This window comes from Canis lupus, chromosome 32 (genome assembly GCF_048164855.1).
Source record: "Canis lupus baileyi chromosome 32, mCanLup2.hap1, whole genome shotgun sequence".
NCBI lineage: Eukaryota > Metazoa > Chordata > Mammalia > Carnivora > Canidae > Canis > Canis lupus.
Window position 1 is genome coordinate 9,955,409 of NC_132869.1, and position 22,854 is coordinate 9,978,262.

A 22,854-nucleotide genomic window follows, 5' to 3' on the forward strand; every position below is an offset into this window, starting at 1 on the left:
CTCTACAACCAGGAAATTCCTCAGCAACTGGGGCTGAATACTGCCTAGATTCCAAAAGTCAACCTTCTCTGCTTCTAGATCCACTTCTTCCAATTCCACTGACCTGCTTAGTTACATGCAAACCTGAGACCAGGCGTGCCCAGCAAATTCCTGAATCCCTACCCCAATTTCCTTGGGATTGCCATCAGTATGTGCTCCTGGCCCAGTTGCTCTCTAGAGTCTATCCTTGGGCAACCTATCATTGCCTGGGGCTTCCTTCTGTCTCCCTAGACTTCATCCTCAAATGTGCATCTCAGTCGTGACCTTCACCCTCAGCTCTCTTCCACTCCAACTGTCCATCTCATGTCTTCATCCCCTACTCTGTTGGCTTCATAAGTTCCACAAAAACTACAGCAAACTCCATGTAACCTCTTCATCTACTTTTTTTCTTCCTTTGGCATCTCACATTTATGAAAATGGCTCTGCTTTCCTTCCAGACTTTCACCTAGACTTCAGATCCCCCTTTTCACAGCCTTCTTCCTCCAGGATGCCTCCCAAGACTAGCTGTATTCCAAAGCCTGTGAGTCGGCAGTTCTCCAGCCGACAGCCAGTCCTTTAATCACCGGGACCCCAGCCAGTGGAACTGTCTCCCCTTGCACTACATTTCTCACCCCCTCCCACCTTAAACCCACCCAGTGCACTACCGTCACAGCTCCGATCAAGTCTCTCCTTTGTCATAATATGCTCAAGCCACACACACTCTACAGACCCCAAAGGGTACCCTGCTCATGGATCATCACCTGCCCCTGCAGAAAGTAATGTCTCTTGTGTCTGAACTCCTCGAGCACTTGACTCTTCCATATTCAATATGATTATCTCTATACATTTTTATCTCCCCTCTTAAACCAAAATCCCTGTGAGCAAAAATTTATCCCCATTTACAATAATAAATAAATAGATAAATAAAATCCAAGTAAGGTTTAACCTGAGGCTTAACTCCCTTGCATGGTTGCTCTTGTTTGACTTCCAAATACTTCACTTCCATCCATGTGTCGTATGGCCACTAGTCACCCAGAGGCAAAGCCATGAGAGCTGGGAGCAGCCACTCCCTTGCCTTACTCTCTTGCTTTACCATCAGAGCCTTATCGGGGCAGGCCAGCAGGGCTCAGCTAAAGGGACTTTACCCCTCACAGGATTGTGAAACAGAGATTCCTTTGAGGTGCAGCCTGAATTTTTTCCCTGCCTTCTGTCTTCACCTTCATAATTAGCACACTTTTCCAATGCAGGCCTGACACCACACTTCATCTTGCCCTCTCTCCACATCCCCTGGTTAGCTATGGCCCTGAGTTTGCCTGTTTCCCAAGAAACAAAGAAATGTGTTAAATTGTCTCAACATTTAATTATTTTATATAGGGAAATAAAAGAGTTGGCCTAAGGCATTGCTGCCTGGAGGAGGCATTTTTCCTTATTCTTGTCAATTCGCCCATCACAGAGTAAACATTCAGAGGTTCAGAGGAAGGGAGAATCTGAACCTGTCCTTGGCTCTTTGTTTTTCCCTCCTCAGCCCCTCTCCTCCCACACACTCCTGTTGTAGCATTTCCGAGTTTTGAATCTGAAGCCTCCAAACCCAGACATTATACGGCTGGTCTGCTTGGTCAGAAGAAATGCCTCTGCTGAGACGCCCCCAGGACCCTTTAAACAAAGGAACAGAGCTGCAGCCCTTACCACAGCTGCAGGGCAAGCTTAAGCCCACTCTGCAGCCATGTCCAGGTCTCCTTGCAGTAATCATACACTTCACTCTACATGTTGATCGAGCACTTACCACATAGCTGCTCTGTGGCTACTGGCAATAACAGAGAGTGATATTCAAAACAACAGTCAGGAATGAGAGAGGCAGGGGCACGGTGTGGGCCCCAGGCAGAGTGCTGGAGCAGGGTTTTGAGAGGCACTGTTGTTGCTAGATTACTTCATTTGTTGCTAAATTGCAGGGATGTCCGAGGCTTAGGTGAGTGACCACAGCACCTGGGGGTGGGGTGGGGTGGTGAGGAGGGCCAGTTATTTATCTACTGGTATGGAATTATTCCAGCGGTTTAGTACCAGTGTAAGCCCACTGAATATGAGTCTTTGATACAGTAAAGTACAAAATAGAAGGGGACCTTTTTACCTCATGGATCTCACAGTAGAATGCAGGAAATGGATGGTACTGTGGTCTGAATGTTTGTATCATCCCAAAATTCATACACTGGGGCCCTAACCAAAGTTTCTGGTATTAGGAGGTAGGGTATTTGGGAGGTCATGAGAGGAGAACCCTTATGGATGGGAGTAGTGCTCCTATAAAAGAGACCTCACAGACTCCCTAGAACTTTCTACCATGTGAGGACACAGCCGGAAGTGTCTGACCAGGAAGAGGGCCCTAACCATGCCGGCAGGCTGATCTTGGACTTCTAGTCCAGAACTGTGAGCTATAAATGTATGTTGTTTATAAGAAACTCAGTCCGTGATATTTTGTTATAGCAGCCCAAATGGATTGAGACATTTAGTAATCAAATACGTACCAAAAAAATGTAAGAATCCAGTTGGGTTAAAAAGTACCAAATATAAAATTGTGTCTGTAAATAACATTACAAAGATAGGTATTCAATGCAGTGAGAGCATACAGTCGGAGAATTTGACCATTTCACATGGATCTGGGAAGGCTTCTCTGAGAAAGCAAGTGAATGAGGGAATATGAGAGGGTTCTGAACAGAGGGACAACATATCCAAAAGTCCTGTGGTGAGGATAATGGGAAGAAGGCAGATGTGGCTAAAGGCAAGAGAAGAAAAGAGACTAATTAAAGAGGAAGAAGGAAGGTAGATAGGTACCAATGTGGGCCTTGAGTTCCATCTACCCAAGAAAAATGGCATATAGAGATGCCTGGGTGGCTTAGTGGTTGAGCATCTGCCTTCAGCTCAGGGTGTGATCCCAGGGTCCTGGGATAGTGTCCTGCATCGGGCTCCCTGCAGGGAGCCTACTCCTCCCTCTGCCTGTGTCTCTGCCTCTTTCTGCATGTCTCTCATGAATGAATCAATAAAATCTTAAAAAAGAGAAAAGAATGGCATGTCAGTAAATGATTTAAAGCAGTGGGGTTTTCACGCTGACTGCTGCCTAGAAACTGGCTGGGCCTGGAGTAGGAGGTTGGCAGTAAACACCTCACTGGTTGACCCCAAGGACCTCAAAGGTCCTACATATGCAGGGTTTTCTGAGGGGCTCTCATCTCTCATCCCAGGAAGAAAGGACTTCTTTCTCTAAGGCAAGATTTCTAAAGACAGGTTTCCAAAGTGGTTACGCAGCTGAGAGAAAAGCACACGGTGATGTTAAAAAGACATGCTCTCACCTTTTCCTTAATGGTTATCAACTATACTTTATTAGTACACACCCTGACTGCCAAGTGCCTGGCTAACCCTTGCTGCCCACTGCCGCCTCACCGTTCAGAATGAGTCAGTGAGGGAAGCATTATCATCTCCGTTGTACATCTGAGTGCATCCACACTCCTCGCCAAGGAATCAACAGCCCAGGATATAAGCCCAGGCCCTCCTGACTCCTGCACTTTGGCTCTTAACCCAGTAATGGTAATTAAATGTGAACCCATGGTTGGCTCCATGACATGTGTCAGGACTTCGGAGCTTAACTACGATGCCATCTCGCCCAGAAGGAATACAATCTAATGGAAGAGAGGGTCATGCATTTACGTAGCCTAAGTAAGACAGCATGATGTGGGCTTTGACAACACACATTAAAACTTTCTGTGATATTTTTCTTCATGAGGGAGCAGTGATTTTCTGTTTCATATTGCATTCGGCCCAGCATCCTTAGGAGGCTCTTTCCTGACTGGCTTGTGTGTGCCAGGCGTTGTGCTAAGTGCCTTAACCACATTTGTGTAATGTAACCCGCAAAGCAAGTTCACCAGGAAGCTAACAATATTGTACTCGTTGTATAGGCTGAAAAACTGAGGCTCACATCAGCCAAGAAAAAAATCCCCGGGATCATAAAGAACTAAAATAGGACAAAGAACTCACGAAAGGGGAGCAGACTAATACCAAAGATTGGTAACTTTAGATCTCCACGAAACCAGAGCTAAGTTCTGAAATGGAAAACCAGACCCAAGCTGATGCAAGACAGTGTTAAAACTAACCCTAAACACCCCAACCACAGGAGTCTGACTGCAAAACAGGTTAGCTTCCCAGAGGCAGGCTCTAGGGGCAAACTGTTCCTATTTCTTGGAGTTGTTTTGACATTAAAATGTGAAAGTTCTTAAAGTAAGGGGGGGGCGGTTAAGAGACTCCAAGGAATGTTAAAATAATCTGTGGCAAAACAGAGAAAGTTTAATATTCATTAAGGGGTTTTCATTTCAAATGATCGTTTTACCATACTGATGTCTGAATTGGGAGCAGAGAGAAGAGGAAGAAAGTCTTACTTAATCCCTTTCCTGAATTTGCCACGAAAATGCACAGCAAAGGTCCCCGGGGGTTTCAGGCTCCTTCTGTGAAAACTGGGGTCTGTGGCTGCGGAGACCCTCCCTGGGTCTTCCACCCACACCCCCGGGGGGGCCAAGCCGGCTTTGCCAGAAGTCAGTGCACCAACCCTTCCGTCTCTAGCTCTTACTTAGGGATCCTGTGCTTCTATCTTCTCCCAGAAGCCGAGTTTTGCCTGTATTATATCTTCATCATTGCATCTTTAAATCCAAAGAACAAATGTTGAACTTCAAAATCCTGGGAAATATCTGAAACCCAACCCAGCAAACCTCCACAAATTAAATAATGTTCAGGCTCAACTGTAAACTGCCATTTCCAAAAGTCAGAAGGGAGTGTGTGTCCAGGGAGCAGTCTGGAATGGACACTCTGTGTTCTGGCTTCCAGGATCTACCTTGTTAGCAGGAGCCTTCAGGGCCCTTGGCCTTGGTGTGGGGGCGGGGCGGGCACTGGGAGCTTCTAAGCTGAAATCAATCTTTTCCTTCACTACCTTCAGAGCAGACTTTCTACTGGGTTCTTGGGAGGACACTCAACATGCTCAAAGGCTTGCCTGCCCTAAAATTTATTTATTCATTCATACACTTAATCATGAATTCTTCAACTATTTTTTTTACACACATATGCCAGCCATGAAGCTAGACACAGTGGTGGTACATCAGTGAACATGCAGTCTCCAGAACTTTAGCCTTCAGACTTATTCATTATGTCATTATTGCATCTGTACACATTGCCTAGGGGGAGGCTCATTAGCATACACTGCATCGCATCAGCGGATGTAACAGTGCCCCGGAAGCACTCCCTGGTTGACTGGTTTCACTGGGGGAGAACACTTGCAGAAGAGTTTTTGGAGAAGAGAAGAAAGGAGGAGAGAGAGGAGAGGCTCAACAGCCTAGAACAGGCCAGGACAGACTCAGCTAAGTCTGGCAAGGTTCTGGGACACCTGAGACCACTGTCACCAGGAAGGTGACGTCACCAAATCCAAGATGGGAAAAGAGATGAAGGAAGGAATGAGGAGGAGGAGGAATGAGGAGATGAGGAGGAACTAGAGAATCCAGAAAACATATACGCCCTTAAAATTTTGCTGAAATGGAGAGGCCATATCCCTTGTTCACTCAAAAACACCAACTATGGAATGACAGGGTCCACGCTGGGCTCTGGAGGCTATAAAACACCCAAAGTAGGGGCGTGTGGGGGGTGCAGTCAGTTAAGCAACCAACTGAAGATCCTGAGATCAAGCTCCAGGTGAGGCTCCACACTCAGCAGGAAGTTTGCTTGAGATTCTCTCTCTCTCCTGTCTGCCTCTCTTCCCCCCACCCTGGCAGGCATGTGCACACACTCCCTCTCTCTCAAATAATAAATAAAAATAAAAAGGGGGGATGGTTAGTTTCCAATACCCAGGGTGTTCACCACAAAGCAAGCTATCAGAGCCAGAAAAATGTAAATTACAAGAGAAGCAATTGATTAAAGTCTTCTTGCACTTGAGATAGTGCAATTCTTTTTCCTTTTTTTGCCTTAGATTCCCCCTGCTGCCCCCTCAACCCTCATGTGAACTCAATCTCCACACCTGTGCTGTTTTATTTGTAAAACATCTGCTTGGAAAACTGCCTGCAAGGGTTGTGTTCAAACTGACATTCATTCGTTTGTTTGTTTGTTTGTTTTTCTTATACTATCTTTGTCAAGTTTTGATAATCAAGTTTTGCTGGACTCATGGAAAAGGCTGACAAGTGTTCTGCGTTTTCTACTCTGGGAAGATTGTGATTCCATTACTCTCCCTTTTAGCCAGAAACGGATGTTCTTTTCTTTTCTTTTCCCATGCACACCTTACCTCTGACAGGAAAACATACTAAACTCTAAGAGGGGAAGGTAGCTGAGATAATACCAACTTCAAGGACCTAGAACACCCTCAAAATTTTAACACTTAACTTAGTAAAATGTGTACTCACTTTGCATTGTAAACCCTGCTTCCTTATTATTTATGTGTGAGCACACTTTTCCCTTTATATTAATGTGTGAACAGACTTAAAATATAACATTGTACTTTATTACAAGTATTGTTATATAGCTTTGCCAGACTTACCACAGTCTTTGACCAGTATACATGCCCTGGAGTTATGTGAGTTACACACACTATATTTAATCCTGCTCTAACGTATTCAAGCAGACCTTCAAAGTAAGCTAAGGGTATCCTGATTTATGTGTAGGAGCCAAAGTTTAATGCTGTATTCAGTATAAATGCTGGCTGATGCTCAGTTTCTAATGCAAATTAATCCTTTCGGGTACTGTTTCCATTGTTAATTTGCTTGGCAAGGACGTTTTCCTGGTTCTCTTCTATTAAAACAAAGTTTAGGATACAGTTAATCACAGTACATGGCAGTGAATAAGTGACCAACAAACACTTGTTGAATTTATCAATAAAATAATGAATGACTGGATGGGGCGCCTGAGTGGCTCAGTCGGTTAAAGCATCTGACTCTTGATTTCGGCTCAAGTCATGATCTTAGGGTCATGAGATTGAGCCCTGCTTTCATCTTTACTAAGATTCTTTCTCTCCTTCTCCATCTTCCCCTCCTTCCTCTCTCTCTCTCTCTCTCTCTCTCTCTCTCTCTCTTTCTCTCTCAAATAAAATTAAATTAAATTAAATTAAAACAAAGAATGACTGGAAAGTTACCCATCCTCTAAAAGAAGAGTTGGCAAACTACAGTCCATGGACCATATCCAGCTCACTCTAATTGTCGAAGGAAATGTGTATTGGACACAACTACACCCATTTGTTTACATCTATTCTCTTTCAAAGTTCAATGTCTTCTGCTTTCAGGGTAGAATAGCTGCAACAGAAACCATATGGCCCCCACAAGCCTAAAATATTTACTATCTGGTCTTTTACAGGAAAAGTGTGCCAACCTCTGCTCTCACACACAATATTCACTAAATAATTAGAGAAGAGCCAGAATGCAATCTCCCTCCCCACCCCAGGAAGCTCTATGCACATGAGATCTCCTCCAGTTTACTGCCATAGGAATAAAGGATATGCCAGAGGTGAAGATGCTGGTGACAAAAATGACCCTGAATTTTCTCTTGAGGAGGTATAATCAAGTCTATTGTCAAAAGTCACAATGTGAAGGGCCAAGTCTCTGCAGCTGACACTCTTTTCTGAATCACCTGTATGGTTCAGCTTTTCTGTGTTTCCCCAGGGGTTTTGGTTAAGTCTTTTCCTGTATTTCCGGATTTTCACCGTCACTTTTTTTCAGTAATAAGATTTCACTGAACTCAAATAAAAGAGCGATTCAGCAAAGCAGATTAAGATGATAGTGACAATTCAATAGATGCCTGGACCATACAAAAGAGCTTCTTCTATGCAGCCATCCTAACTTCTCTCTTCTTAAAATGAAGAATCCCTGACTTTTGAGCCAAATTGGTCAGCAGTTCAAATGCAGCAGTGTGGAAATTCTACAATAGTGTAAAATGCTTCCAGAACATTTGTTTTCAATGCCCATTATACTTTCTCTCTATTAAGAAAGATACTCTTTTTAGTAAGAATTCTATTGTCCCTACTTTTTCATAACACTAAAGTATAATTTCCAGAAAGCCAGAAGTTACTATTTAAACATAAATGTGTAACAATGATATCCATTCTCTTCACATGATGTGGTACACACAGGATATCAAGATGTCATAAAAATCAAATTGTAAAATCTGAGTCTATTCTGAAAAAAAATAAACAAAACAAAACAAAATAGTCTTGACAGATGATAACATATCACTCTCTGGTACATAACAAAACTTCCCAATTAACAAATCCCCTTTTTTGGGTTTGGCAAATGGTGTGGGTTTTTTTTTTTCCTGGTAATTCAATATAATGTTTTCCTAATCATCATGCTAAACTGAATGACAGATTTTTAGTAATATACTATATCATCGCAAAAGCCAATTATACATAGGAGCCCAAAAATAGGGAATAACTAGGCATATGAATAGAGAATAATTGACAAAAAAATAATCCAGAGTCAGACAATATTATATATTAAGTATTCATTGTTTTCTAAAGACTATCTATTGGTGACCTAAGAAAAATCGCACAAATAAAGACTAACTAGCATATTTCATTTCAAGCAAACATGTATTATAATTCAGAGTTGTACTACAGATAAAGCAGTTTTATTTTTCTTTGAAAACCATTTCTTTTTAAAATGATTTACTATATTCTTTGTTGAGAAAAATAAACAACACTTATATATTTCTTTTTTATTCAATTCATAAAACTTTTCCTTTCACCTTTTTTGGATATTTTATGCATTAGGAAAAGTATACTTTAAAATTTCTTTGAACCCGCAGTTTCAGAGAAAGGAAAAAGAAAAAAATTAGAAAGAGTATTTACTTTTGCATATCGCAAGTCTGGCTCTTAGAACAAAAGGGAGTAATGGAAGAAACAGGGAGCCCTGATATAAGAGAAGGACTTCCTGGATCCTGGACCTGGTGATCTTGAATAAATCTATTAAAATCTAAGCCTCAGGTGCTTGATCTGGACAAAAGAAATACATGACGCTGCCTATTTCACAGAACTCCCAAAGGTTTCATCTCCAAACACCATCATGATGGGGATTGGGATCTTAACATATGCATTTTGGGGAAACGAGGAATGAAAACATTCAGGCCATAGAAAATATTAAGAGAAAAATTACCAAGTAGGCCTCCTGGGCCTTTCGAATCATACTTTACACTGTGATTTATTTCATTTATTATGCCTGAGGCTAACTCTAGCCTTAGGTAAAATGTCCAACATTGCTTAAATGCAAATACTCAGCTTATTTGACAATGTCCCTGTTTATTCTACAAAATTGACTTTATACAGAAACTTTGTAGTTCGGCTTCTTTGTGTTATAAAATTGGCCACAATGCAAAGGAACATTTTTATACATCAGTGGAAACGACAGAGTATAAACACGGAGGAAACAATTTAGTACACATGGAGAACAATTCAGGATTTTCCACAAAGATTTTAAATGCCCTCACCACTAGAGCCAGAGAGACACTTCTGGCAATTTCTCTTCTGGTACAATTTCTCTTCTGGCACAAGTATACTGTTTTCATTTTTCTCTTGGTCATCTTTCTGAATACAAAAATATTAATTGCAACATTATTTTAATAGCCAGGACTAGAAACAACATAATGATCTTCAGTAAATTAATAAGTACATTTTAATTTATTAATCATGGGTTAAATAAATTATATATGTTCAAACAACAGAATGCTCTGCAGCTTTTTAAAAATAATGTTGTACACTCAACACATACAGGGAATAGCCTCTAAGCTACTGGTAAGTGAAAGACAATACAGAATGTTGCACAGTATTCCACTATTTGGGGGAAAAAGATAATATGTGCACATGGGTTTGTGTATATGTATGTACTTATACACTAAGACCATCTCTGGAAGATTTACATAAGTAAGGGGTAATTAGATAAGTATATATAAATAAATAGTATACTAATTATAGAAGATGGATGGTCTGAGGCAGGCAACTGGGATGTGAGATCATATTTTACCATATACCCTTCTATTTATCTTGAATTTTGGTTCAGAAGCATATATTACTCAAAGAATGGCTTTCTGAAAATAAAATTGGCAAATGAGTCTTCCTATTACAGTTTCAGGTAACTTTATAGATTGTTAATGACTGGAACACTTGGAAAATTTCACAAATAATTAAAAAATTATATTACACCTTCTTTTTCAGAAAATCTAAATCGTAGCAGTTCTTGGTTTCCATGATGATTCTCTTTGTTTCCATTCTGGAACACTGATTACTTTAGAATATTTGAGCTTCCAGATTAGATTCCAAATTAGAATAGTTAAGCTTCCAGTTCATCTGCAATAGGCATTCGTGAACTTTCCAATGGTCATAAACCATTGAAAGGGATGGGCAAAATTTTGCCAAAGCTTGCACTAGTTCCAGGATGTGCAAGGACATCATAGAAAGGGGGTTCTCCCCAAAACTTGCTGAGATGACTACACAAAACAAATGAAGTTCAAATAATCTGAACAGACTCACAGAACCCGGTTAGGACTCAGTTCTCACTAAGACCAGAGGAAGGTCATGGCAAGAATTATGCATTCCCCATTTTGCCCCAGCCATGGAGGTATGCCAGCATTTTAATTGGGGACTAATGAGGAAAGAGGCAAAAGATAAATGCAGGATAGGTCAGAGTTAGGGATACTAACATCCTTGGGGCAAGAGACAGGGTGCCAAATCTCTGGGTCCCAGCCTCTGAGTCAAGACCACCTGGTTTGATGAGCAAAGAAAAACAGCAGAAATCTCTAGGTAATGGAGAATGAAATACAGGTCTCTGGGATAGACCATATCTGAAGCCATTTGTGGGGAGAGAATTTCAACCTAATTTAAATTCAGATCCTACCTATAGCTAAGTGACCCTGGGACAGGGTCCAGCTGCTGGAAAGAAGAGGATGCAGGGCACAGGCTGAGGTTAAGCTGCTTGCATGTAAACTTTGTTGACAGCTGCAGCTGCAGCATAGAGGAGGCAACTGTAAAAGGTGGAGGGGAGAAGCTGAACTTGGTGAGCTCAACCCAGACACGTGGCATGGAGAAGTCAAGTAGCAAGACTGAGCCCAGCCCTCAGTTATTAGGAGAGCAGTGTGAGTCATTACTAAGTCATGATCCCTAACTCTCTGCTCTTTTTTATAGTTTTATTTTTGTTTCTCAGAGAACTCAGTCTGATGTACTCCATCATTATTACTTGACTAATTACTCCAAACGAGTATCTCCAAACCTGTCCTTACACGCATTCTGCAGTACTTCTTTCCAAGGCTTGTTTGCTTTATCCTCAAACTATAAACTAGACATTGGCTATGGGATGTTCCACTGTCCTTTTATTTTTATATATATTTTTATTGAAGTTTGATTTGCCAACATATAGTATAACACCCAGTGCCCATCCCGTCAAGTGCCCCCCTCAGTGCCCATCACTCAGTCACCCCATCCCCCGCCCACCTCCCTTCCACCACCCCTTGTTCGTTTCCCAGAGTTAGGAGTCTCTCATGTTTTGTCACCCTCTCTAATTCAATGTGTCTTAAGCCAAATGTGCTGTCTTACTTTCCCTCCCTGTCCTATCAACCACCCTGCTTCCCTTCTCCCCCAACTCCTCTGTTCTGTCACCTGCATCTCCATTCTAGCACGCAAGTTAAAAATCAGACAGCTGGTTTTTCTGCCATCATCTTAAAAACCCAGAATCACAAAGTTCACTTATTCATTCTGATATTATCTTGTATGTAACCTAGTGCCAAAGAATGTTGCGGATACTATCTCTCCTTAGAAATACACATTCTCTGTCCATTCCTTCTTATTTCCACCACCACACACTCAAGATATTCAAAACTTATATACTCATTTATTATAACAGCTCCATATCAGGCCTCCATGATTCTGATTTTACTCCTTCTAATCTCTTTTTATCTTTTTTTAATAATAAATTTATTTTTTATTGGTGTTCATTTTGCCAACATACAGAATAACACCCAATGCCCATCCCGTCAAGTGCCCCCCTCAGTGCCCGTCACCAAGTCACCCCCACCCACCTGCCCTCCTCCCCTTCCACCACCCCTAGTTCGTTTCCCAGAGTGAGGAGTCTTCATGTTCTGTCTCCCTTTCTGATATTTCCTACCCATTTCTTCGCCCTTCCCTTCTATTCCCTTTCACTATTATTCATATTCCCCAAATGAATGAGACCATATAATGTTTGTCCTTCTCCTAATCTCTTTTTATCTTTACATAAATTTTTAACCTGCCATTTCATGTAGCAAGTGAATTTTAATTGCCAGCTGCTTAACTGCCTCCCTCACTAGGCTGTAAGCTCTTTAAGGGCAGGCTCACCTACTATGGTATCCCCAGAGCCTATTTTGGTATCTGAAGTATAATAGCAACCAAAAAAATGTGTTCAATAAATTCTCAAAAATTCAATGTCTCCCTGTAATGGGTATAGCTCTGCTTTGTGTTCATTTGGCCAAAATTTGTCTCTTTCATCCTATTGTCCCATTTTGCCACTTGTTCTTCTGCATTCCTCAGACCCTTTTCCTCCTGGAGGAAACACCCATACTAACTCCCATCTTCACATGCTTCTCTCCAGTGTCTTTTGCCTGAAATGTCCCCCTTCCCTCTCACTCAGTAGGCCTTGACTCTGCACCTGGCTGTGGCAGCTTTTCCAAACAAAGAGAAGGAGTAGCAGAAGAATGATCACCATTCCCCACTCTGTCTCCCTGGAAGAGCATTCACTGACCCCTCTGTGCTCCCAGGGTCCATGAAAGAACTTTCTCTTTTAGTCCTAAGGTTTTGGCAAGCAAGTCCAAGTCATCACCGATGTGAATGGAGTCACATGGCAGAAAGTAAAACCTGTCAGAGGCTATAAAGAGGTCCCTCGTTTAGCAAGGCCCCTGCAACACCCAAGTCCAGCAGGGCGGCTGGGGAAAGAGAGCAAGGAGGTCCACAGACTGTCAGATTTGCCAGAGGTTAATGAAAGGACACAAGCATTCAAGTGCTTCCTGCTTCCCCCAGCTGACATGCTCCAGGGGTAAAAATTGAGCATTTGGCAAACCTGATTTCTTGTCCTCAATGGCCTTTCAATTTCCTCTGTATTGTTACTTTCTGAAAAATAAAAAGGCTGAAACAGCCCTTTAGGGATAATACAGCCAAAGCTTCTGAGGTGAGTGAAACAGAGGGTAGAGGCAACCAGGCATTCTCAATATCCTTTACATATGGTCCAAGGGGGCAGTAGCCACATGCTGAATGGTTGCCTGTGTCCTGATTCCTTCAGCATCCCATGAATTCAGCTACAAGCCCACAGAATGTTCCCCTCTAGCATATTTGCCTTTCTGGTTCTCACTGGAATCCACCTGCTTCGAGCTCATTTCAGGCCCTTTTTATAAAGATCTAGATTTTCTTTTTTTTTTTTTTAAGATTTTATTTATTTATTCATGAGAGACTGAGAGAGAAAGAGAGAGACAGAGAGAGAGACAGAGACAGAGAGAGACACAGAGAGAGAGACAGGCAGAGACGCAGGCTCCATGCAGGGAGCCCGACGTGGGACTTGATCCGGGGACTCCAGGATCACGCCCTGGGCCAAAGGCGCTGAGCCACCCAGGGATCCCCAGATCTAGATTTTCTTATGCACCACCTGCCTCTGTAGACTTGGTCTTTTACATTTTTCATTTCTTTTTTAATAGCCAGTACTCTCTTTGACCTCATACCCTTACTTTCCTTTCCTTCTGGCATCTCCCACGCTCAGATCTGGCTACAAAAATTCCACATCTGGTGAAGACTACACAACAATGCAAATATATTTAATGCCACCAAACTGTACACTTAAAAATAGCTAACATGGAGGGAAAAAGACAAATACAAATATATGATCTCACTTACATGTGAACTCTAAGAAAAACTAAACTCAGAGAGAGAATAGATTGGCAGTTACCAGATTCATGGAGTAAGGGGTGGGCAAAATACGTGAAAATGGTCAAGAGGCATAAACTTCTAAAAACAAGATACATAAGTCCCGGGATGTAATGAACAGTATGATGACTATAGTTAACAATACTGGATTATATATTTGAAAGTACTAAGATAGTAGATCTTAAAAGTTCTCATCCCACAAGCAAAAATTTTATAACTATGCAAAATGGTAGATACTCACAAAACTTATTGTCGTGATCATTTTGTAGCACATACATACATCAAATCATTATGTTGTACACCTAAAAAGTCAACGTTACACATCAAATTTATCTCAATTTAAATAAATAAGTAAAATTTTAAGTGTGCACAAAGAATAGTTAATGTGGTAAATTTTACAATTTTTTTTAGTTTTACAATTAAAAAAATAATCATCCCAAGTCCAGCCAATGCCTGCCCCCCCACCCCCACCCCAGCCCTGGAAGCAGAGGTCGCAGGCTGTGAAAGAATTCAGACTCTGGTAGAGAAGTCCACTAATTCAGTGGATATTCATTGACTGTCTACAACACGCTAAACAACACACTGAGAGCTAAGGATTCAGAGAAGACCGTGAAAGACATAGTAGTATCTTCATAAAGTTTCTATTCTAGCCTACCATACATTTTTGATGAAGCACAGAGAGGATGAGGAGGGAAATGAGGATAGATGGGAAGACAGAGGAATATTAAACAGAGTCCTCAGGCAGGACAACTGGTCCTAAAACAGTGGATGCAAGTGTCCCACCCATTGTCTCTCAGGCTCCCACCTATCTTCTCTCATCACAGGTTGATGACCCAGCAAACCAGATCTCTAGCTCTCAAGCATTTGCAACAAGGTGATGCCATCTGCACCCAATAGAAACTGCTGAGTCCCTGGTCTCAGGCCATAGCGCCAGAGAGAGCCAGTCCTCCCCTGTGGATGAGCAGTTTGCAAGCAGTACTATAATCAGCCATGGAGCTCAGCTGATGAGAGGCTAGAGGGTTGGGCCTTAGTACAGCACCAGAGTGTAGACACCCACCAACCACACAGCTTCTTTTAGCTGTGGATGGGAGGCAGTGAGTTAGGGTTTGCTAGGTGGACAAATTCCCAGTAGCAACAGATGGACCCTGCCTTGACAATGGAATTCTAAAAGGCTTTGCCTTTTCCCATATTGTGTTTAACTCTGGCTCCAAGAGACTCTTCTCATGGCTATTTTCTGTAAACACACTCTCTGGACATCAGATTACTCACTTGTCCAGATGGAGGGTTGAGGGTGAACATATAAGAATACTATTAGCCTGTTTTGCCTGATAACAACAAAGACTGCTTCCCTAGAAGAGTGCTGTTGGAGGTCAGCCTGTCAGGATGGAAGAGAAAAACACATCCAATCTCCTGTATCATCAGTATCCATCAATATGAAACAACCACCCATGGGATAAGCACACGGGAAATTTAATTTGCAATGCCAAACAAGAGGCCAACATTACCTTTAATCACCTATTCAGCTTTTCATCCACTACTTCCACCTTTAAGACATGTGACAGAGGTCAAAGGTGAAAGGTACTGTCTCCCTTAAATTTCCTCTGACCCTCAAAACCTATTTCTGAGTCTCAAATAGAAAATTTCTGGTTATAAAACAGAAAATTTCAAATGGAATGAGGTTCTAATTTCCAAACTAGCCTTCTTGAGATAGGAACATGTGGTGTGCTCTTCTGACATTGTTTTCTGACCCATTTTCCTTCAACTACAGAAATAAGCCAGAGACAAGACAAGCCCAGCCTTCCTGCTCTGTGTTTGGCCAGGGAACTGGTCATGCTGCTCCTGGTTGGATGGAGTTTGACAGATATTCAAACCAATTCACTCAACACTCGTAAGAAACTATCTTAAATGGAACTCAGAAAAGCCTTTCTAAAATCTATTATGTCCAAATGATTAATGCAGCAATGATTTTTAACACATAAGGTCACCAAACCTCTTGGCCCTCTATAAAAGTCGTGACAAAAAAATAATTATTATGGGTCTCCACCTACTTCAAGCAGATAATTTAGATATGGGAATTTTTCTATTGGCCTGGACTAGCATTCTTTTGTTAGCATAGTTGTAATAGGAAATTAAACTAAATGCAGAATCCTAAATAGCGTTTCATATGACAGGCAATCAGACACATAGAACAGTGAAAGGATAATGCACTTGAATCCAAGCCCTGCTTGCCCATTTCCCAGTTCCATAACCTTGGGCAAGTATTTCAACATCTCTATGCTTCAGCTTCTTTGCCTGTGGACCAATAACATCTTCCCAATACAGATTGGTCTTAAAGACACAACCACCAGATGCTATAAGTGAAAGCAATTTGGAAAACCTTAAAGCTCCATCCTAGTTTAAATATTATTACCATATGAAATGAATCCAAACGAATACATTCCTTAGTTGGCATACAATCTATCTGAGGTGGCATGAGTGAGGAAGACAAATTTATACAGATGTTTATCTCTATTTTGAGGCTCCTCGGCCCATACCTCTGCATCTAGATGATATTCACTGAAGCCCCATGCCACCAGCACTCTGGACGACACCAGCAAGATCTCAGGTTTTACCTGAAAAGTCAGCCAATCTCACCTGGAACCCACAGTGTGTCCCCCTTTAATCCTGCGATAGCATCTTACCTAACTACAGCCAACCTGACTTCTCCATTCCTCCTGCTTAGAAAGGGGCTGTAACTTTCTAAATGTCTTACGTCCTATACTACAGCTGGTACATGGTGTCTACTTTTTATGTTTTATGTTTGTGCTTTCATGATGACTAGGCATTGTTTCTCTCACCTAGCTCAGTGTCCTGATTTTTAATCGATTTTTATGTTTTTGCTTGTCTGTCTTTTGGTCTCTTCACCGCTTTGTCTCTGTTTCTTAGTCTATCTCTCTATATCCATCTCTTTGTCTTTCTCTCGTGTAAACAAATACACATGCTCATACACATGCACACACATGTTGATCCAATCCTTCAGTGTCCTGATCTTGTGTCTATGTTTTCCATGTAAAATTTCTGGCTTAACATCTGCCGAGCCACCATTCTCAATATGACATTCTTCAGTTCTTCCCACATTTCAACTGAAGGCTCGGGGTTATCTTGATTGTTGTGTTATCTGCACACAGTCACCACAAAGAAATTACTCACTTCTGGAAAGAGATGCCAAAACCCTAATTCAAAACCATCAAATGAGTAATTCCCAAAGCATCATTTCTCCTCCAAACCCAGAACATTTTAATTACCTTGAAATAAACAAAGAGCCTTGCAAGGCTAACTCAGATTATTTATTCAGAATCCTCCCTCTCCTATATGCTACAAATTTCCTCCTGCCTCCAGTTCTTCACAATCCCAGCCTTTGTTCACCCTACCCCTCCATGTGGTAAAGAACCTGTTGGCAAGGGGAGGTAAACTGTGCACTCATTACTATACCTAAATTGCCACGAGGGCCAATGTGAGCACAGAAATGAGCAATGACCCAGCTCTTGCTTTAATTGTGCATTGGCTGGCCCCAAATGGTCAGGTTTCCTGCCTTAATTACACATTTAGTTATGATAAGGAGCAAAGAAAAGCAAACCGCTTGAAGGACTACAGCCGTACTCTCTCTACCAAGCAGTTTCTGCTGTCAGCATTGTAGTCCCACAAGCAAAACACACCTCCCTTGCCAGAGGAGGCAGATGACAACAGAGGCACAGGGGGCTGAAAACATCTCCATAGGCAGCAGCGAGGAAGGAAGACCTGCGGTTGGAGTGGTTCCCAAACAGGTATCCAGCTTAACTCCAAACTACCAGTTGCACACAGAAGACTTTTGCCCCTCCCACGGTGAGTGATGGGACCGTCCAGTCCCTATTGAGCCCTACTGCTCAGAAGCAAGTGAATATGGGAAGGTGACTGTGGAATGTCCACCAGTCAGATATGTACAAGTGAGGACATAACCCCTCTGTGCCATCGCAGTCCTCCTAACGTGCCAATGCCCTGAGATCAAATACACTTTTCCCATCCCCATTAAACTGGTCTGGCTCAGGGGACAATCAGGAATTTGGGCCCTTCATATTTCCAGCAATCAATAAGAAACTGTTCCAAATCTCATTTATAAAGACAAAACTATCTCAACCAAAAGATTATCTTCAGTTTTGAAAATTTTTCTCAAGTTATCTCTCTTAATATTTCTTTCCTGGTCATCTTCTGATTCTTTCGGGATACATAGCTCTCTTAAGACATGTGGGGTGGGAGGGGGTGCTTTTCTCCACATCTCTCCATTTCCCTTCTCATATTGTAAATTTCTGTATCTCCCTTCCAGGACCTTCCTTCAGTTGTATCTTCTAACTCTTAACTTGCTTGTCACTCCTGTCTACCAGAACTGGGACAAGAGGGAGGCAAGCATGGTACCCTCGGGCACACAGTTTAAGTAAGGAGGTGCTCACTCTCCCAGGCTCCTGCAAGTTCAAGGTCTGCATCTGACAGTGCGTGCCTCTATAAACTGTCAAACTGTGCCCCACTCCCTCTCACCACCACACCCCATGTCCTCCCTTGAATGATCCCAGTCTTGGCCCAGATATCTAGTTTACAGTTTACCTTATCAGCTACAGTGTTGATTTCAAGGAGTACACTTTCCACTTTCAAGGTTTCTAGACTAATCTTAATACCTTACTATTCTTGATTAACACTTTGTTCTCACTTCCTCTTTGCCTTACTTAATGATTACAAAGTACTTATTTAAATATTTTTATATAATAACCATTATTTTTATTCCTTATGTGTGAAATCTATAGATTACACAGAACTCTGTTTCTAGTGTGTAGAGTCAATATAGATTGTTGAGTCTAACTATCCTCATGACAGAAATTTTCCTTGTGTATCTTGTCATTTTTGTTTGGAAGCTTATCTTGCTTTGGAGTCTTTTCTGGTAGACTCCCCTGCACGTCCAGTGGTTTTAGGGTTGATGGACCCCGGCACTCCAGGTCAAGACGTATTTACCTTATTCCCAGCATTTTGTTTGTTTGTTTGTTTTCTTTTTCAGGGGTTAGTTTTGGTTGCTGACTCATAAAGGAAAGAAGAAACCAGATAAAGAAGTCTCAAGCAATAGTATGGAAGAAAGGCAGAGTTAGGACAACATTTATAGAGGATCAGATGATCCTCTGATATTCCTTCCCGGTCTTGAATATTATCCATGACAAATTCAGAGTTCAGGGTTAGGCAGCAGATTGTGGGATTAATGAAAGTGAAAATACTAGATTTGATTTTCACATTGGAAAGCAGGGGCCATAATTACATTAAATGTTGGCAAAAGTAAAACAGGTGTTAACACCCATTCTCCTGGATTCCATCATTTAGGAGCTTATAGAATTCAATGTTGTTAACTTTAAGAGGCAGGGACAGTTTTACGATTATGTTCCTCTCAGTGTGCTAAGAAATGACAGCGTAAGTGAAAGAAAGTTCATTACTTAATGTTGCGTACTGGTAATGCCACATTGAGGGCTATGGTTAGATGCAGCAGGGCCTGGTTCTCATCAAGATGTCTATTCTCCATCCCAGAATCACAAGCAAGCAGGATTGAGAAGTAGTTAGTAGAATTTTTTCATGTCTACTGACTTAGATGAGCTGTAAACACTGATCTCAACTTTATCTGGGAAGCCTAGCTCAGATGTTCTGCCTTTTGTGGGATGAGAAAAGCCTTCATCATCAAATGACCTTTGAAGCTCAGCCTCCACTGTTTGTATACAGTATCTGTTTCTTAGGAGACAATTGCCTCTAGCCTCTGTTCCCCACTATAGGTTTCTGTTAGTTCCAAATCACTGGATCTTATCCTTTTATTTTTTAATGTGACTGTGTTTATCAAAAATAAAAGTAAAGAAACATAAATTTTTGTTTTTCTTTCTCTTTTTAAAAATGAGAAACAGGGGATCCCTGGGTGGCTCAGCGGTTGAGCTTCTGCCTTTGGCTCAGGGCATGATCCTGGAGTCCCGGGATCGAGTCCCACATCGGGCTCCCTGCGTGGAGCCTGCTCCTCCCTCTGCTTATGTCTCTGCCTCTCTCTTTCTGTGTCTCTCATGAATAAATAAATAAAATCTTTTTTTAAAAATGAGAAATAGGGTAATTTTTCATAGGTGAGAGAGCAGATATATCAACATGACAAGGAAAACTCTAGTTTATTGTGAGTGCTAACTTGTCATTGTAGGAGTAACTGAGTCCCAATCAAGTGTTTTGGTACAGCTATAGTCACAATCATGAAGGCTGATCCATCTGGACTCAGAGTATATAAACCTGAGTTTTTATCACTCTACTCTGTTAAGAGCCAAGGAGATTATGTATGTGCTCATTTTACCATCTTGATAAATCTAAATGCAAATGTTAACGTACAGATTTTATCTCAGGGAAAAATCTAAATTTTAGTTGGAAAGTTCTAGACTAATTTTGGTCTTAGAAATAAAGTCCTGCCTTCTTTCTGGAAGCCTGATGTAAGCCTTGCGATTCTAAGTTTGGGCTTTCTACAGGGGTAGGACCCACCTGTTCTCCTTTTCCATTACCATGCTCTATGTGATTTATAGTTGTTTTCACTCTTCCTCTGATTTATTGGCTGTGAAACTAGAGTATATTGGCCCATAGAGCTGAGCCGTGTTTGGCACTTGTAATTTTGTCAGGACCACGGTGTACCTATGTCAATTTCCTGCTTTTGATATTGGTTATCAATTTTCTCATGAAAGACTGTCATAAAAGTGAGTACCTTATCTAACAAAACATGTACAGACTCTATAAGCTGAAATCTATAAAATTCTGATGAAAGAAATCAAAGATCTAAATAAATGGAAAAATACATTGTGATCATATAATGTCTGTAATACATCTAATCCATGATCATGGATTAGACGATTCATTATAGTAAAGAGATTGATTCTCCCAAAATTATTTTATAGGTTTAATTCAATTCCTATCAAAATCCCAGCAAGATTTTTGTAGGAAAACTTATTCTGAAATTTTTTATATGGGAAGGAAAAGAAACTAGAATGGCTAACTCAATTCTGAAAAAAAAAATAAGAAATCATTGTACCTGATTTTAAAACTGTAGAAGTTAGAGTAATCTTTAATAGTTACATAGCTTAATAATAGCTGTTAATAATAATTAACATAAACATGGATAATTGAACAATATAGAGAACCAAGAAATTTGGTTGATTTTCTTTCCAATGATTCCCAGTTGTTAGCTTTTTTACAATGGTGCAAAAGCAGGTCAATGAAGGCTGGATAGTTTTTTCAACAAACTGTTGGGACCAATGAAAGCTAAAAATGAACCTTTTACAATAATTGATTCAAAATGGGTCATAGATTTAAATGAATAACATAAAACTATAAGCCTTTTTGAGGAAAACAATAAGATCTTCAGAAGCTAGGACTAGGTAAAGAGTTTCTACATGTAACATCAAAAGCACAATAAATAAAAGAAAAATTAATAAATTGGATGTCATCAAAATTCAAGCCATCTGTACTGTAAGAGACTCTAATTGGATAAGAAGACAAGCTAATGGGGGTCCCTGGATTGCTCAGCGGTTTGGCGCCTGCCTCTGGATCCTGGAGTCCGGGGATCGAGTCCCGCATCCTGCGTCGGGCTCCTGGCATGGAGCCTGCTTCTCCCTCTGCCTGTCTCTGCCTCTCTCTCTCTCTCTCGCTATGTCTATCATAAATAATAAATAAATATTTTTTAAAAAAAGAAGACAAGCTAACAACTGAGAGAAATATTTACAAACCATATAGCCATCAGAGAGCTAGTTTCTAGGACAAACTTGGTACACACAAACAACGGAATACTACTTAACAATAAAAAGGAACTCCTGATTCACAACTTGGATGGACCTCAAAGAGATACACAGAGCATGATTCAATTTGCATGACATTCTTGAAATTACAAAACTATAGAAATAGGAAACAGATTAGTGGTTGCCAGGGGGCATGGAGAGGAGTCAAGGTGGGGGGGGGGGTTGCAAATACAAAGAAGAACTCCTTCTGTGGACATGGGAAGCTTATACAAATCTATCTGTGCAATAAAATGTCATAGAGCTACGTATGTACATGGACACACATATAAATGAGTGCAGATGTTTTAAAATGTGAAAACTGAGTAAGTTTAGTCTAGTTAGCAGTAATGGACCTCTATCAATTTCATGCTTTTGATATCGTACTGGAGCTCTTTATGATGTGGCCATTAGATGACTGAAGGGTACACCAGGCTTTATTACATTTGTAGCTTTTGAGTCAAAATTAGGAGTTCAAAAAAATGAGTGGCTTAAAGCTACAATCATTATTTCTAGCACACCATTCTTACCAGCTGGCAGTTCAGGCTGGGATCAACTGAGCAGTTCTTCAGCTAGCCTCAGCTCCTGTTATTTATGTCTTGCAGTTAGCTGCCAGTCAGCTAAGCATGTCTGTTTCTGGGGTGTAGCTGGCTGGGTCGATGGTAGATATCTGTCATCCATCTGTCATTCATCTGTCTGTCATTCATCTCTCTTGTTGAGCGGGACAGCCTTGGCTTGCTTACATCGTGGTGGTACAGGGTTCCAAAAGCAGCAAGAGAGTAAGGTTCAGCGTGCAAGCTCCTTATACATCTCTGCATCTAGATGCTACAGTCCCATTCCGCAAAACAAATCCAACCCAAATTTCAAGGGTGGGGAACCAGACTCCAGCCATTGTGGGAGGAGATGTAAAATATTGTAGCTATTGTTCTTTGAACTTACTTTATACTTCAAAGGATCAGAGAGAGAAATTGACTCAGAAGGTCAACACTTCCGTTCTCCAATTTGCCGGAGACCGCTTCTCATATACATTCCCAATCCTTCTGAATAATAGTAAGTGCATGAAGAATAGAAATATTTTCTTAA

At 41.2% G+C, this 22,854-nt stretch overlaps 1 long non-coding RNA gene across 1 annotated transcript in view; it reads right to left on the reverse strand.

The window, feature by feature from the left end:
- Positions 1-8,820: 8,820 nt before the first annotated feature.
- LOC140622993 (uncharacterized) overlaps positions 8,821-22,854 on the reverse strand; it is a 145,379-nt gene continuing 131,345 nt past the window's right edge. Inside the window, exon 4 of the long non-coding RNA XR_012022660.1 lies at positions 8,821-9,595. This is a non-coding gene — a long non-coding RNA (uncharacterized lncRNA). The remainder of the gene's footprint in view (positions 9,596-22,854) is intronic.